Source organism: Panthera onca, chromosome D4 (genome assembly GCF_046562875.1).
Source record: "Panthera onca isolate mPanOnc1 chromosome D4, mPanOnc1 haplotype 2, whole genome shotgun sequence".
Classification (NCBI taxonomy): Eukaryota; Metazoa; Chordata; class Mammalia; order Carnivora; family Felidae; genus Panthera; species Panthera onca.
In genome coordinates this window covers 13146960-13162435 of record NC_138351.1, presented here as the reverse complement: position 1 = coordinate 13162435, position 15476 = coordinate 13146960, and the positions used below count along the sequence as shown (strand labels likewise).

The 15476-nt window shown below is 35.2% G+C and overlaps 1 long non-coding RNA gene across 1 annotated transcript in view; it reads right to left on the bottom strand.

The window, feature by feature from the left end:
* LOC132663644 (uncharacterized) overlaps positions 1 to 15476 on the bottom strand; it is a 42277-nt gene that overhangs the window by 14993 nt on the left and 11808 nt on the right. The window lies entirely within an intron of this gene.

The window sequence follows — 15476 nt, the reverse complement described above, 5'->3', positions numbered from 1 at the left end:
TAAATTTTACTGACAACCCAAGACCAGTGGGTTTTTTTTTGAGAGAGCATGAGTGGGGAAGGACAGAGGCAGAGGGAGTGAGAGAGAATCTTAAGCAGGCTCCATGCTCTGCCCAGTGCCCAATGTGGGGCTTGATCCCACAACCTGGGATCATGACCTGAGCTGAAACCAAGATTCAGATGCTCAATCAACTGAGCCACCCAGGCACCCCCACACAGTTTATTCTAGTTGGACCATCAGCTCCATTAATTGGAACTCCAACAAGAAACAGTCAGTCTGCAATCTCTCCTCATCTTCACTAGTTTTCTTCCAATATTTCAATTTTAATTATGAATTAAATACATTTTAATTACAATAACTAAATCATGCTTTTCCTTCTTTGAAAAAATATTTCTCTTTGAACAATAACACCTAATATGTTCATTGGACAGCTATTGGATTGTTCAACATTTGCTTATTGATATATGGGCTATTTATGTATTAAGAATATTGATTATATATCACACAGATTACCGAGTATTTTTATTTTTTTATTTTTCAAACTTGATTAATGTGATATATATATATATATATATATATATATATATATATATATATATAATCCATCGGTCTTATTTCTTTATATTTTCTGCTTTAGGTGACACATTTACAAAGACTTCCCAATCCGAGATCAGGTATGTCCACTCATTCTTTTCAAGGATCAAAGCCTTCTGATTTTATAGTAAATGTCAGACTTCATTTATGTGTATAATTATGTATTTAGCTAATGAAAACCTTTCAAATACCAACAAGAAAATTATTTGGGGGCAGTGCATTACAGTTGACATGATAAATGAGGTCTCTCATGCAGGACATAGTCCTCCTGGTGGCGTTCTTCTCTTTCACATTTATCTCCTCTCCCTGGATAACACCATCCTCTGTCACAGGTACTACATCCATACCAATAACCACCACATCCAGATTCCAGACCAACATGTAAAGGAAGTCTCTCAGCCCATTCAAAGTAGGAGAAAATCAGAGTCAGGAGGAAAGAATTGAGACCCAGGGCAAAAGCTCTGATGGAGGAAGGTGAATGTTGTCTATGCTGTGCTGGCTCTATCATTCAGAAGCCAGGGATCAGCTCTGGCTCATTCATCTTCCGTTTGCTCTGGCCAAGGTCAAAGTGATTCCAGCTATAATCTGCCATGGCAAGAAACACGGATACTATTTAGAACCAGAAATAAAGAACTGTGGGGGACACTGAGCAAGGAAAATATGGATGGCTTTTTCTCAAAATTTGTATTTTCAGGGAAATCAGGAACCAAGGCTCTCATAACAGTAAAGAGTATACACCCACTTAACTGTCACAATTATAATTCATGGACTGAAAGGAAAGGAAAGGGGTTCAAGAATCACTTCCCTCTGAGCATGTCTTAAATACCCACTTTTTACATAAAGAGATTGGTACACTGCTGCTATTTAAAGAAAAACTATACTCTAATAGAAATCAAAACCTGAAAATCAAAACTAGATCAGTTGGACTTAATTTTCCAGAGATAAACTAATGAAATTCTTAAAATATTCTTATACATTACTCTGAGGGTTTTCTTAGAAAATGACTTAAAAGTGAGAGAATTCAGGATACTGGTGTTTAGGGTTGTTGTCTTTGTTACTGAATTATTGACCAAGATGATTGGTTTAATCTTCCCTATGTTCAGTGAGGGGAGGCACTGGGGAAACTGTCACTGACTACTGAAGTTTAAGAAAATAGATATCTCAAACCAGTTGAAAAGGCTTGATCAAACACATGTAAGCTAGAAAGGGGCAGAATTAAGAGCTGGAAATCAGATTTTTAGATTCTAATTTTGGCATTGTTTCTACTCCACTGTTCCTTTTACTATCGAATTCTTGTTTTCTCGGATTTTATACTAAAGCCAAATGATATTTGATTTAAAACAATTTCTATTGATTGGTAATATTTGAGCACTAAGAAGGTAAGATTGGGGAAATGAGGAGAATGGGAGAAGGAACAGGTTGTCATCATACCCTTTCATTTAATCAGTATGGCTTTGAGCCAAAGAGAGTAGAGAGGCCCTATAAAAAGCTGATGTGTGACACCCCAAATTCTAAAAATAGCTATCCCCGATTTAAAAAACCAAAACCAAAAACAACTTCTAACCATTCCATCTAACCAGAGGAAGGCATGCAATGGATTGTGAAGCTCAACAGAAGAACATGAGCTCTATCAAGAAGTTGGCCTGGGTTCAAATCCCAGCTCTGCCACTAATTCACTGTGTGGCTTTGGGCTAAGCCACTTATCTGAGGCATACTGTTCTCATTCAGATAATGGAGAAGAATAAAGCAGCCCCTTTATGGGGTTGCCAAGGATTAAAAGTACTAATAATGTAAAGCATTTTGCACTGTGCTGGGCACAATATAAACACAGTAATGACCCCTTGCTGTGGTTCTGTCACAATAAAGGAGCAAAGATAGTTCAAAGAGGCTGCTTTATGGTGGCCCAGAAAAGAGCCAGTTCCAGAACCTGGAATCCTTCTTTTATCCACCTTCTTGATGTTGGATCAAAGAGTAAACCCTGATGTTCTATCCACCGTGATCATAGAATTTGGAGGCAGACGGAAGTCTAAGTCAAATTTGCTGTGTAATCTTGAATCAGCAATTTCATTTCTTTGAGTCTCATTCCTTATCCGTGAATTGAAATACAAATAAGATTTCAGTGAGTTGTTTTGAAGGCTAAATAGATGGGTAAGAGATAGTATTTTTGCATAAAAAGCCTGTGTAGACTCAAAAACTCCATACAATATGGGTTATAATCATTCATCACTCCACCTGCAGATGTAGGAATGGTATTACTATCCCCAAGGCCTTCTCCTATTTTTCAAGACTCATTTTCCTGATGCCTATCTCCTCTTCCCAGGGCAATTCTAAGTTTCCCTATTTTAACCAAATTAGGTTTGCTTAGTGGACATAATTACTCAGGATTCTGAAATGTCATGGTAGCTCCTGTTTTATGAACTAACCAGAGCTAAGTTCACAATCCACTGAGCTAAGTTCACAATCAGTGAACTAACTCTTCAAGGTTGTAAGATCCAACTTCTCATTTCTCTATGCAATCCTGGTAGAGTCTAACAATGGGGATTAAGTCCAGACATAGTAGGCTGGGTCAGGCTATGGAAGCCTTCTGTCATGAGCAAGAATTTGGAAGCTGTTTACCATATAATTGGCAGTCATATTTTGTGCATTATAAAAATCACTTTGGAAGTTGTGTAGAGGTTAGCAGAGGGCTTGGACTGGAGGTATGACCTGTGTCATCAACATTATCAAGAAAGGGAGAAATATGCTAAGAATTCTGCCTAATATGGAAGGCAAGTATTGAAAATAACCTTTCAGGGCTCCCTGGGTGGCTCAGTTGGTTAAGCATTCGACTCTCGGTTTTGGCTCAGGTCATGATCTCACGGTTCATAGGATCAAGCCCTGCCTGGGGCTCTGTGCTAACAGTGCAGAGCCTGCTTCGGATTCTCTTTCCGTCTGTGCACATCCCCTACTGGTGCATGTACTCTCTCTCTGTCTCAAAATAAATAAACTTAAAAAAATAACCTCCCAAACATTTCCATTAATATCCTTAACATTATAATTTAATTATGTTCAATTATATAATACTTAACCATTTTCGAAATATTAGAGAACACAGAGAAACAAAAGGAAAAAAATTGATTATCTACCTTATATCACTCAGAAAAAAAATGCTATTAACATTTTGGGGTACATGAGTCTTTTCAGACTTTTAATGTGTGTGTTATACATGTGGAGAGGGAGAAGGAGAGAGAGGAGGAGAAACCTGACATAAAAAGAAGTAACAACACTAAACTATGTCAGGAACAGAAGGAACCAGAGATGAAGGTAATATATATGAGAAAGCATTCTTAGGGGAGGGGTGACAAAAGACACAGTCGAAAGTTAATGTGTGTGTGTGTGTGTGTGTGTGTGTGTGTACACACAAAATGGTTACCACAATAGAGTTAGTTAACATGTCTAGTACCTCATATAGTTACAATTTGTGTTTGTGTGTGTGTAGTGAGAACTTTTAAAATCTACTCTCTTGGCTACTTTCAAATTTCACTATAGTTACCATGTATACTACCTGTTACCACTCTAGAACTTAAGCATCTTAGAACTTAAAGTTTGTACTCTTCCACCACCATCAGCCATTTCTCCCACCCTTAGCAACCACCAATCTATTCTGTTTCCAGGACATTAGTTTTGTTTTTTTTTTTTTTTTAGAACCCACATATAAATGAGATAATACAGTATCTGTCTTTGACTTATTCCATTTAGCATAATGTCCTCGGGATGCATCCATGTTGTCACTAATGGCAGGATTTCCTTCTTTTTTATGACTGAATAATATTCCATTGTATATACATATATGCCCTATTTTGTTCATTCATCCACCAATGGACACTTAGGTTATTTCCACGTCTTGGCTATTGTAAATAATGTTGCAGTAAGCGTACAGGTGCAGATGACTCTTGGAGACAGTGAGTTCATTTCCTTTGTATATATACCCATTAATGGAATTGGTGGGTCATATGGTAGTTCTATTTTTAATTTTTTGAGGAACCTCCATACTCTTTTCCATAGTGGCTGTACCAATTTGCATTCCCCCAACAGTGTACAAGAGCTGCCTTTTATCCACATTCTCTTTAGTACTCATGTCTTTTTATGTTTAGTGCTTATTTATTTTTAAGAGAGAGAGAGAGAGAGAGAGCACGCAAAACCAGCGGAGGGGCAGAGAGAGAGAGACAGAATGTGAAGCAGGCTCCATGTTCTGAGGTGTCAGCACAGAGTCCGATGTGGGGCTGTAACCCACACACCATGAGATAATGACCTGAGTCGAAGTTGGATGCTAATCTGACTGAACCACTCAGGCACTCTTGTCTTGTCTTTTTAATAACAGCCATTCTAACAGGTGAGGGATGATATCTCTTTGTGGTTGTGATTTGCATTTCCCTAATAATTAGTGATGTTGAGCACCTTTCCATGTACCTGTTGAATATCTCCTTTTGGAAAAATGTCTATTCAGTCCTTTGCCCATTTTTAAAATGGATTTTTTGTTGTTATTAAATTGTATGATTTCCTTATGTTTTTTGGATATTAATCACTTATTCAATATGTGGTTTGCAAATATTTTCTCCCATTCTAAGTTGTCTTTTCATTTTGATTGTTTCCTTTCTAGTCCCACTTGTCTATTTTGCTTTTGTTACTTGTGCTTTAGGTGTCATAGCTAGAAAATCATTGCCAAGACGAATGTCAAGGAGATTTTTTCCTGTATTTTCTTTTAGAAGTTTAAAAAACAAAGCCCACAGGGACAGAAATGATCAGTAATTCCCTATAGTACAAAAGGACTCTTTACAGGTTGTTTTTAGTTCTCCCACAGTATATTTTAAATGTTTTTCATTATGTTATATGCATATATGTTATATGCTAAGTTATAGGCAACCTGACCTTTCTGAGATATTCTATCACATAAAGCAAGATACCCCAGAATTTATATAGCTTTTTTTTTCAAAGTTCAAAACTAGAAAGGTAGTCTACTTTTTCCTGGCCATAGGGAAAGCCATCCTTAGGCATACTATTTCTTAACCCCTCATCATGGAGGGATATTCATAGATAAAAGCTTTCCCAATGTAGCAATTTGGAACCAAGTATGTAAATCAAAAATATTTAGCAATTCTGTCTCTGTGTTTTTTATTAATACATATTGTCCCTGTTATGACTTCCCTTTTGCTGGGATTATTACAGACTGAAGAATGAGCACGATTCTCCATATGGCATAAAGAACTATGTTCAAGGGGTAAAATTAAGCCATCTGTGGTGGTGTTCATATTCTTCCTTTAAATTGGTCCTTTTAATGGTAAATCATTAAAATATATGAACATATTTCACCTTCCTCTTCACTGGATTTCTTCACCACAAACAAAACTGTGTGTAACCTGCACTGGTTACAAACTCCTTTTTAGTTTTTACTTTTTGATGGATTTTGATGACCACACACAGTCACTCCTCCTTCAAAAGCAAAATGCAATAACAGTAAATAATAATATCAATTGTATGTGTATTTCTTGCCATAGAAAAGCTGAAAATATCATTAAAGGCTTTTATATGTTTTTTTTTTTTCTTCCAACTGGTTTCTGTTAAATCTTGGAAATGAACAAAAGGCTGAATTATTAATTCCTCATTCAGCCCCAAAGTAATGAAGTTGTTGCTGCTGAGAGATACTTAAGGGAACATAATGCATACAAGGTCATGTTATTAAATAAAGGCACTTAGAGAACTGACACAAAGTCGACAATCAATTAAAATGCATGCTGAATGGATGAATGGATAAATACATGAAGTGGAACTGTGGTTCCTGCATCCAGCTTTTGACTTTTTTTATTCTTGAGAAGAAGTATTTTTTGGACATTTCAAAATGTTGCAATGTTATAGTGGATCAGTGGGACAATTACAAAAGGTATAATATACACATAATGGGAATGTCAGAAAGGGAAGAAAGAGTGAAAGGAACAACAGAACATAGGTTTGAAGTAATAATGGCTGAGGATTTTTCAAAATTAATGACAGACACCAAACCACAGATATAGAAGGCTCAGAGAACACTATGCAGGATAAAAAAAAATTTACATCTTGGTATATCATATTCAAACTGTAGAGAATCAAAGACAATGACAAAATCCTGAAAGAAGCCTACCTTAAATTAGAGGAGCAATGATAAGAATTACATTGTACTACTCTTCAGAAACCATGCAAGAAAGATGAGAGTAAAGTGAAATATTTAGAGTACTGAAAAAAAAACCCACCAATCTATAGAATTCTGTAGTCAGAGGGGCGCCTGGGTGGCTCAGTCAGGTAAGCATCTGACTTCGGCTCAGGTCATGATCTCACAATTTGTGAATTCAAGCCCTGCGTCGGGCTCTGTGCTGCCAGCTCAGAGCCTGAAACCTGCTTCGGATTCTGTGTCTCCCTCTCTCTCTGCCCCTCCCCTGCTCACGCTCTGTCCCTCTCTGGCTCTCAATAATACATAAATGTTAAAAAAAATTTTTTTAATAAAAAGGAATTCTGTAGTGACAGAAATTATCTTTCAAAAGTGAGGGAGAAGTAGAAGTAGAGAAGAAAAATGATGTAGGTCAGAAACTCAGATGTACGTAAAGTAGGAGCCTTAGAAAAGTAACAAGAGTAAAATAAAATCTTTTTCTTATTCTTATTTGATCTTACAGTTTGTTCAATATAATAATGGCAACAGTATATTAGGTGATTATCACTTACATATAAGTGAAATGAATAACAGCAACATTATAGGGGACAGGAGGAAGGAACTGGGAATACACTGTTATGAGGTACTTGAAGCAGTATGTTATTTGAAAATAGACTTGGATTAGTAGTAAATGTATACTGCAAACTCTAGAATAACCACCAAAAAAAAGTTTAAAAAGAAGTATAATTGATATGTGTTATGGGCTGAATTATGTCTTTCCCCAAATTCATGTGTTGAAACTCTAAAGCTTAGTACTTCAGAATGTGACTATATTTGGAGATAGGGCCTTTAAAGACAAAGAAAGAGAAAAGTGAATTAACGATTATGTGATTGTTGATAATAAATCAGCTAACATATGAATAGGTTATTTTTTCATGTCCACAGGCACTATTGCAAGAAATCCTGATCTAATATAAGTAATAGATTCCTAGAACCTTAGAAATGTATACTACCTTTTTGGAAGTTTAAGGTGCCATTAACTGACACCCACATAGTTTGATAACAGACACTTAGGGGTAAAATATATAAATTATCACATCTCGTGCCAACTGAAAAAACTAAAACAGTGATTTTTTTAAGCATGTCTTATAATGAAACTTTGGTATACATAGTGAGTTTAGGGGACTGCCAATTATGTGAACTGTTATGAAAACCAGGAGATCAACCCAGAAGGGTGAATGGATGTTTACTAAGCATTTAACAAGTACCAGGCACTGTGCTAAGTGCTTTCATTTAAATCAAGGTTTCTCAACCTTGGCACTTACTGACATTTGAGGTTAATTTTTGTGAGGAGCTATCCAAAAATAATTTTAAAAAGGTCAATGGACTAAATATAGCAAAAAAAGATGGGGGCTGTCAGAGTGGATAAAAAGACAAGACCCGGCTACATGTTGTCAACAAAATTACATTGGATCCTAATGGAGGAAAATGGATGCAAAGGTACTGAAACAATGGGAAAAGGTAGGTAATAGCTAACAGAGAAATGGAGAAACTCTTGAGAAGACTACGTGCTCCGTAAGAACTGTGTGCCCAGTGCTTAGAATGGTGGCTGGAAAACAGTAGGCACTCCACAAATATTCATTGCATTAACACATGAATTTGAAAATCTGAAAGACAGTCAGGAACCTAATGTATGTCATTATCCAACAACCACCACAAAATGAATCATTCGTTCACATGAAAAAATAAGCAAGTGTTATTCTTCCAAACAACCCATTACATGCTCCTGTGCGTTCACTTTGTGTTTTCTTCAGTTAGTGTTTCCATAGCTTGCTTTGTATGAAACCCTTAGACACAAAAAGAGAAATTAAAGAAACAGGATGTAGAAAGAAACCCTTTCAACTCGAGTCTCCTTTTCTATTCTCTCTCTATATTCAAATGTGGAAGAATGAAGGCAAGTGGTATGAAACAGAATTTTCTTCTATATGAGTGATCTTAAAATACACACACACACACACACACACACACACACACACACACACACACACCACGCCTCAAAATACTACATGGAGCATGTTCTAATCTTTTTTTTTTTTTTTTTTTTTGCAGTGGGGTCAATCTAAATGCTGATAGAAAAGGAAAGAAGCTCAGAATTCAAAACCAGTTTTCCCCACTCAGATAATTCATGTGTTTCCAAAGCCACATCTACCAGCAAAGAGCTATCTAGAATAACATAAATTGCCCTTGAACTTCCTCTTTTATCAGTTCTTGAAAGCTTGAAATAGCCTAGGCTATATAATTATGTATTCTAGAGAGCTAAGTTCTTATCTTCACGTCAATATATAAGAATGGACTGAGAGCTTGCTTCTAAACCCTGTGCTAGAATTTAAAAGGACAAGCCTAGGGGCACCTGGGTGGCTCAGTCAGCTAAGCAGCTGACTTAGGCTCAAGTCATGATTCGTGGTTCATGGTCTGGAGCCCCACGTCAGGCTCTGTGCTGACAGTTTGGAGCCTGGAGCCTGCTTTGGATTCTGTCTCCTTCTCTCTCTGCCCCTCCCCCACACATGCTCTATTTCTCTGTCTCTCAAAATATGAATAAAAACATTAAAAATTTTTTAAATAAAAAATAAATAAAAGGACAATCTTAGACTTTTTTTTAGCCATCTTACGTTTAAAATCTACATTTGGCTGCTAATAATATACAATTAACTCCCCCTTAAAAATAAAGGAATTAAATTGCATGGCACTGAGTTCCAATTCTGGTTTATAATTCAAAATGAAAAAGTCTTATTTACATGGTCAAAATGATGTCAGGGAGCAGTTTAGATTTTTCCAAATACAATTTCTGAAATACGAGTCTGAGATATATTTTGTGTAAACAAATTATATCTCCTTTATTAGTATGGTACTGATTGAAAGCTTTTAATGTTCTAATAGGTAGATAAAACTTTTTATTTTCTCAATTTCCAAAGGAAGTCTTGACATGCAAATTAGATTTGATCTCAGTAAGATGGTAGGTAAGTGCAATTAATCTGATTCAGAAAGTAAGTTTCCTGGGAGCCAGGTCTCTTTTGGTCGTCGTCGTCAGCTCCACTGACATGCATGCACATAGCAGATGCCCAACAAATGTTTGCTCACTTGAAATACTTGACCAAATGGATTGTTTATGTGAAAATGGATGCTGCTAACCACAAATGAACCCCATATTTTTATTGCATCAAGTTAAAAATATTACCTTAACAGTTCCAGCTGTTGAATAGAGTACTTGAAAGACACAATATCACATTAAAATTAGTTCTACAATGCAGGTTTCCCACTAGTTAGACTGACTCTCCCTAAGTAACTAAATTTTTTATGTTTTAAAGAAAACTAAATTTTTGAAGTTTTAAAGAAGAATATAAAATTAATTTTTAAAGTGCTTTCACTTATTTTTCTTGATAGAAAAACACATATTTATGAAATAACACCTTTCTTATTGAAATGGAAGAGAGTTGTTAGCTCTTTTGAAGCCAGTAATAAAGAGCCCTTTCTTTCCTGATATTGGTATTGAGTTGGCACTATATCATGGACTTAACCTAAGGATTTTATCAATGGGGAAAATGATTACAAGATGGCTTACATTAGTTGGTTCTATTACTGGGGTATGATCTGTTGCAACGCTCAAATGTCTGTCATCAATGGTATCCAGAAACCTAATTCACTCTGATGCTGACAGAAATGCATGTGGACTTTTGGGGGCCCTGAAGTGCAATGTGGTCAGAACAACACTTGGTCAGAATTAAATCTTGTCAAAAATTTTGAGAGAAAATATCAAAATGAATGTATTTTAACTGAAATACATTTTTACATTTTATTTGAACTTTTGTATAAAGAACATATTCATTAGCATGGGATTAAATTTGCACAAGTAATACATAAAGTCATTTTAACTGGAGTGTATGAAATACAGGAAGTTTCAAGCAAATAATATTCATGAGACTGTATAATATTGTTAGTATTCATTAAGGCTATTTCTGTGCATTAATAAAGTGGCTATAGGTCAGCTTTCCACCTTACATTAAAAATATAAAAAAGAATGAAATCTCGCCATTTGCAACAACATGAATGGACCTAAAGGGGCTTATGCAAAGTGAGATAAGTCAGACAGAGAAAGACAAATGTCACTTAATTTCACTTATATGTGGAATCTAAAAAACAAAACAGAAACAGACTCATAAATACAGACAACAAATTGGGGTTGCTAGAGGGAAGGGGCATGAGGGGATGGGTGAAATATATAAAGGGAATTCAGAAGTGCAAAAAAAACAAGTCATGGGGATGTAAAATCCAGCTTAGGAAATACAGTCAATAATATTGTGATAACTTTACCGTGACAGATGGTAACTATCTTTATGTAATGTTGAGCACTGAGTCATATACAAAATTATGTTGTACACCTAAAACTAATATAACATTCTATGTCAACTGTACTTAATTTAAAAAAAGGAAGATACATGTGAACACAATGGCTTATGTGTTCAATTCAATATTCTTTGCTGTCAAGAGGCAAAAGAAATGGCAGGAAATTTTTTTTAAAAGTCTTACTATATTCAATATTTGTAATTTCTGTTCATTATAACTAAATTATAAAAACTATATTTTTTTCTAGCAAACTATTATCCAAAAATATTCTATTTCTATGAGAAGTTTTCTGTCTATAAAACAGAAGATAGAATGTCCTTGTAAGTCTATCTCACAATAAATTTCCTCTGGATTAGTTTCCTATAAAGTAAACAAATTTAAGTGAATTAGCAAGACAAAATGTAATTAGGTATATCTGAGCCACAATGCATGTGCTGATGGTACTTTTTGTCACTCAGACTAAAACAGAATAAGGAAATACAAATTTCAGAATTCTAAATTATAGTTATCTTTACAATTATTCATTTTACCTTTAATGAAATATTTCAACACATTTTATGAATATAAATCAATTAACAATTCTTCTTATAATACTTCATTAATAACTACTAGAGTTACTTGGGTTAAAAATCCACAGTTGCTAAATCATTGCTTTTCTTTATTAAATTATATAGTAAAGAGACATTACTTCTATACTGTTGCCCAAGATTTTTGCATGATCCCATTTGTTGTTAAGAATGAAACATCTGGGACACATGGATGGCTCAGTGGGTTAAGCATTGGACTTTAGCCCAGGTCATGATCTCACAGTTTGTGAGTTCAAACCCTGCGTGGCGCTCTGTGCTAATAGAGCGGACCCTGCTTGGGATTCTCTGTCTCCCCCTCTCTCTCTGCCTCTTCCCAGCTCTTGCATGAACGTGTGCGATCTCTCTCTCTCAAGACTCTCTCTCTCTCTCAAAAATAAATATTAAGAAAAAAATAAAACATCTTTTCTGCAAATAAAATATGCTGTCATAATGTACTCACAAAAATCAATTTGTGTTTAATTTATAATTAGTGAACTATATCTAATGAATCCAAAAACACCTCAGTAAGGTCTGTTGTTATGAATTCTAGATAGAAATGTCTGCTGTTTTCACCTGGCATATGTTGAAAGCTAACTAAACACCTTACTGTCTTTTTTAAAGTTAAAAATCCATAAACTAGTGACTTATGGCCTAATGCCAAGTTTCTTTTTCATGTACATTTCAAATAAACCATTTTGCCAAATGACAGTAAGACTTCATAAACTTGGCAAACATATAAGAGTAAAAACGAGGAAAAACCTAAAATATTAATCCTGTCTATAAAACGTAAAGTCCCTTATAAACATGTAAAAAGTTAATATTTTCTTTACATATAATGCAAAACTAAACCTGAAACCTGCTTTGTTTCCATCTTATAGTAACAGTGACTATGTTTACTGTTTAAATAAAATACTGCTTCATACTTAATACTGTTAAATAACTTATAGTTTAAATAAAACAACCTGTTTAAATTAAGTGTAACTATGCAATCCTTTGCCATAGATTTTTTTACCCTAGGAGTAGGCCTATAGCACACTGAGATTTTAAGGGGGTTAACAGCATAATTCTTCCTGTAAATGAGTTAATCCTAAAAGATAATTTAATTAAAAGGAACACTACAATTTCAGAACGACCAGAATAAAAACCTGCCTAATGAAAATGTTCGTGTTCTTTAAAACTTTGTATACTTGTAGCACCCAGTCTCCTAAAAAACAGTGAGTGACTCTATAAATATTTATAAATGACTTTCTGTGATTAATCTAAGTATTTTAAAAATGTCTTTTTAAGTTTCCATTCCAATCTTTGTCTCTTAAGGCAAAGAATAAGAGATTTCAGATAGTATTGTTATAGGTTTATACTCTAATGCAGACTTCTATTTCTAAAGTGGTGGGCTAGATTGTTCAATCTAATCTTCCAGTTGAAAACAACTGCAATGCTAAAGTTTAAAAAAATTCCCTCAAAGCACCAAAGAGCTGTCAAGAGACTAGAAACCAATAGGTCAAAAATCTAAGGGAAAGGGGAACCCAAATAGCTATAGCTAAGTGGAACACCTGACCTCCTTAGCCATGCTTGTCCTCAGGACACTTACTGATCCAGGTACATGCCCTTTGGTTTTGGCAGTCTCACCTGTAATGGGAATAGATGTCAAGACCAAGGGCCAACCCAAGATGAAGAATCAAATAGGATCTCAAAGGGACACGACTGATTAGAGTATGGATAAACCAGATGTAGACACACCCTTACCTCTCTCACTCATACTCATGGCACTCTGTGGAACATGGGAGAGAGTAAAAGAAAAATATCCTGAGAACTTAAGACCATAGGGTTGCTTTAAGACAGAATTTTTGTAAAAGGTTCATATTCGGGGAACCTAAGCTGTGATCTGGCTTAAGGTGGTGTCAGACTGGTGGTATACCAGGCACCTGAATTAAGCAAAAGTAAATCTTTCTATGAAAAAGGTATCTTTATCTCAGGCTTTAAAGAATCCCTTCAAAATATTTTCTCACGAATGATAAGTCCACATGGAAACAGTATCATAAGTAACTAAAACAATAATTCAAACAGATATGTAAAGACTTCAGATATTGGAAATACTACATATAGTTATAAAATAAGTACAGTTATTCTATTTAAAGAAAAAGATAACCCTGAAAATATCTGAGGAGCAGGTAACTCTAAAAAGAAACCTACCATATTTGTAAAACAGCTTCTAGAAATAAAAAAATGTAATAATGAAATCTAGAATTCTAAACATATTAAACATTACTAAATGGTGATTTAGAAGGAAAAGAGGAAAGAATAGGTAATATTTGAAGAAATATTGATTGAAAAACACCCCAAATTTGACAAAAATTATTAATTAATACATGAAAGAGGCTCAACAAAACTCCAAGTGGTATAAATTCAAAGAAAGTCACAGCTAGGCACTTCATAATCAAAATGCCAAAAGACAAAAGAAAAACTTGAGGACAGCAAGAAAATGTTTTTCAATAGAATTAACACCTGATTTCTCATCAAAAAAACACACAAGCAAGAAGATAGTGGGATAATATATCCAAATACTGAAAGAAAAAGAGTATCAACTAAGCCTCCTACATCCAGCAAAACCATCCTTCAAAAATTAAAGGGGGGAAAAAAGACATTCCCAGATAAAAACAGGATTGGTCACAAGCATATCTGCCATACAAGAAATATTAAGGGGAATCCTTTAGTCTGAAATGAAAAGACACTAGACAGTAACACAAATCCACATGAAGAAATACAGAGCACTAGTAAAGACAACTGAATAGGTAAATAGTTAAAATACAGTATAAATGTATTTTAAATTTGGAATTCCTTTTTTATGTCTCCTATCTGATTTTTAAAACAACTGCATGAAGGAATGATTATAATCAGTGCTGATGGGCATACAATATATACAGATGTAATATATGTAACACTAACAGCACAAAGGAGAAAGGAGGGAGTGAAAATATATAGGAGCCAAGATTTTGTACACTACTGTAAATTAAGTTGTTTTTACTATGAACTATATTGTTATAAAGCAAGATTTTAATTGTAATCCCTAGGAAACCCAACAAAAATGTAACTCAAAAAACAAATAAAAAAAGCTAATTAAAATGGTACATTGTATCTATTTTAATACAAATCAAGGAAATAATAGAGGAATAAATAATAATAGAGGAATAGAGGAATAGATTTGAAGACATAAGTAACTTGGTGGAGGGGAGGCATCTGGGTGGCTCAGTCGGTTAAGCATCCGACTTCAGCTCAGGTCATGATCTCACAGTCTGTGAGTTCGGGCCCTGTGTTGGGCTCTGTGCTGACAGCTCAGAGCCTGGAGGCTGCTTCAGATTCTGTGCCTCCCTCTCTCTCTGCCCCTCCCCTGCTCATGCTCTGTCTCTCTCTGTCTCAAAAATAAATAAAAACATTTAAAAAAAGACATAAATAACTTGAAAGGAAAAGGATAGGTGATCCCTTTCAAAATAACACCAGCAGTCTTCACAGAGCTAGAACAAACAATCCTAAAATTTGTATGGAACCAGAAAAGACCCTGAATAGCCAAAGTAATCTTGAAAAAGAAAACCAAAGCTGGAGGCATCACAATCCCTGGGCTTCAAGCAGTATTACAAAGCTATAATCATCAAGAAAGTACGGTACTGGCACAAGAAAGACACTCAGATCAATGGAACAGAATAGAGAACCCAGAAATGGACCCACAAACGTGTGGCCAACTAATCTTCGACAAAGCAGGAAAG